Genomic DNA, 3,071 nt, shown 5'->3' with positions numbered 1-3,071 from the left:
TTTTTTCACACAGTTTAGGTTCAAAAATGTTGTGCAAGAGTAAGGTTAATGGTGAGATCGATACTCCAAAAAAAAATGCTAAGTTTTTTTCAGCTCATAAGGCAACTTTGTGGATATAGAGCACCTAGAAGATCATTTTCATACTATTCAAATAATTCAAGAAAAATGGTCACTTAACAGGACACAAAAGTGTCCAAGGACATAAAAGTGTCCTGTTACCATTCTAGTGTTAAAGTAGTAGTTTGACATTGAATCTCATGGCTGGCTCACTCCAATGTACATCAATTTATGTGAAAAACAATGCAAATACATTTTTACTTGGCTAGATCTAGAGAGAGAGAGAGAGAGATATTGTTTCTTTCCAACGCATGGCACGGTTTAAGAAAAGCATCTCTTCTACATGAAAACTGAGTTACAACTAGCTAAAGACTTTTAAATAGACGTCTAGAGCAATCGGGACTCAGGTAACTGAGCCACTTGTCATACAACTTCTAAAATAGTTGAGCCACTTGTCAAGTAGCTACAAGAAACAACTCTGTCAGCTGTGAGCCTTCTCATGCAAGTGTTGTCCAAGTGGAAACTTGCCATGGACCAACCTGCAAAATGCCCATGTGGAAACCTTCTCGTGCAACAACTGGACATGTGTAAAATTGATGTATACCTGCTCATGCAAGCTGCCAACTAAGCCCTGCATGGAGCCTACACTGTCATCAGCCTGCCATATCATCAGCAAGCCTACACTATCATCAGCCTGGAGCCTACACTGTCATCAGCCTGCCATATCATCAGCGAGCTGGTCACCACGTCAGCAATTCCGTGATACACCCCTCCCTTATTAGAAGAGCAATCGACCTCAAGTACACTTGCAAAAAAAACCAATAAATAATCAAATACTGACAATCTCAACCGGACACTTCTCTCTATGGCGCAAACACCACATAAGTCATGCATTGCACACTGAACTTCACGTCCTGATCAACATTTTACATTGGAATCAACCAGATGTACCAATGGACTAATGCTGAGAGATATGTATACATCCATCTCACAACGTGGTCAAATAAACTAGAATGTTGCAGGCATTCATCGTACAAATCACATAAAATTAAAAAGTCTATCATGACTAGTACTTAGAGAGTTTTCATTTTGCTGCAACAACTCACGTGTGCATAAATAGAAGTCCTAGGTTAGACTATTGTCGTACTTACAATGTAGTACTAAAAAAAAAATACACCTTCATGGCCACTATGAACTCATATCGGTTGGCCTATTGACAAGGGAGCGGCTAGCTTCAGCCCCTTTAGCCCATGCTAGCATATGTCTGTATGCACAAAATGTGGGTGAATGGCCTTGTCCAGTAAAGGTCATGTAGACAAGATTATGCATGATATTCTGTGACGTAGACTGGTTATCGTTGTTGAAGCATCCGATTAATGTGTTTGAATGTGGGTGCAGGCACTCAGGTTTTGGATGTGAAAAAGAAGAGAACATATCTGTTGAGAATAATCAATGCAGGAGTCAACTTCCCGATGTATTTTTCTGTGGCAAATCATACCTTGACAGTAGTGGAGCCATTTGACACAGATGTAGTGCTCCAGGACAAACGATGAATGTTTATTGAAGGCGAATCAGCCCAAAGGCTCATGTGTAATGGCAGCCTCTGTGTATTCTCCTCAAAAGAGGATTCCTTTTCCCAAAGTCCCACCGTCAGGGTGCTTCATTACAAGGAAACTGCCCTTAGCCTGAATGTGAACACATCTAGCATGTCTTTGCCTATGTTCCCGTCCGCAGACAATGCGCCATTGCGACATGCTTCAGGGGGGGCACAGCTACATCACTGCTGAACCGAGAATGCCGCAAGTCCGGCAGGCACTCTGTGGCTATGCCGGGACTTATGCATCAGATTACACTGGACGACACTCACTCCCTCCTACCTTTTCCTTCATGTTATGTGCACTTTTTGACATGATCCCTTCTTACCTAGTTTGCCTTCTCAAGCACGGCCGCTGCAGGGATCCCTTCTTACCTAGTTTGCCTACTCAAGCAGTTCTTTTGCAAGATAGAGACTTGCATCGAAATGAGCATGTTATTCAGTTGCTTAATCCACACGCATTCAGTTCTTTTTTGTTCTGTTATTTTCCAATTGCATTAGGTGGTGCATGCAGTCAGTACCTTGACAGGAAGAGCAAGCTCACATTTATTTCAAAGGCTGAGGAGGCCTTCATCCAACTAGGAAGATGCCATTTCCAGGGCGCTCTGTGGTTTTTAGATGACCATGATAGGGCCCTGCTCAGAATGGTCATGTCAGAAGTAGCTTGCTTGGTGCAATCTCCGCATCAAGCGAACCATGCAAATGGAGAGACTGGCATTGCGGAGATTGCAATCTCCTTCCACCCCATCTGTTGTCTCGCCGGCAGCAGCGAATCCCACCCCCAATAAAGATTGCTCAAAAAATGAACCTAGCACAGCATCCCCTGCTCCAGTATCCATTCGTCGCTTTCTTACACCCAATGTGGATTGCTCCATGCATGCAACAGACGGACAGCGTGCTCGCACCGGAGAGGGAGAAGACATGGATTCGGTGATTCAGCAACAGCAAAGTAAATAAATCTCTCCTCCTCCATCTCTCCCTCCACACCTTCTCCCCACTCACTTAGCACGCTATCCGTCTGCGCGCGCAGATGCATAGAGTGCTCAGTGAGTGGGGAGAAGGTGTGGAGGGAGAGATGGAGGAGGAGAGAAAATGCTAAAGTCTACCTGGTCTGCTCGCTGGTCTACTCGCGCCATTTTTTCACAGATGAGAAGCTTTCCAAAGTTAAGGTTTTTAGTAACTTTAGGTTTTTAAAACTTGAAGATCCTCTTAATTTTAGGGAAAATTACCAAAATACCCTTCTAATTTGTGGAAATTCCAAAAATACTCCTCAAATTTCAAAATTTTCCAAAATACGCTTGCTCACGATTTCCTATTTTTATTATTTTTTCACAATCGAGATCCGGTTTTTAGTACTTAGCATGTAATTTGTCACAAATTACCTCCCAAAAAAATAGAATTATGTCTAAAAATAATGAAA

General features: G+C 42.8%; 1 long non-coding RNA gene across 5 annotated transcripts; it reads right to left on the bottom strand.

Annotated features, from left to right (window-relative positions):
* Nucleotides 1-135: 135 nt before the first annotated feature.
* Nucleotides 136-2,818, bottom strand: LOC147430877 (uncharacterized). 5 transcript variants are annotated; one of them, XR_015185742.1, is made up of 3 exons: nt 2,173-2,641; nt 662-862; nt 136-596 (listed from the first exon to the last, which is right to left on the bottom strand). It is a non-coding gene; the product is annotated as an uncharacterized LOC147430877 (long non-coding RNA). The 5 variants fall into 5 exon arrangements; XR_015185743.1 differs by lacking the exon at nt 2,173-2,641 and adding an exon at nt 2,758-2,818 and having other exon boundaries at nt 136-862; XR_015185744.1 differs by having other exon boundaries at nt 136-862; nt 2,196-2,694.
* Nucleotides 2,819-3,071: the final 253 nt, after the last annotated feature.

This window comes from Adiantum capillus-veneris, chromosome 21 (genome assembly GCF_014529385.1).
Source record: "Adiantum capillus-veneris isolate H3 chromosome 21, ASM1452938v2, whole genome shotgun sequence".
In the NCBI taxonomy this organism is placed as follows: Eukaryota; Viridiplantae; Streptophyta; class Polypodiopsida; order Polypodiales; family Pteridaceae; genus Adiantum; species Adiantum capillus-veneris.
This window is presented reverse-complemented; position numbering and strand designations above follow the sequence as displayed.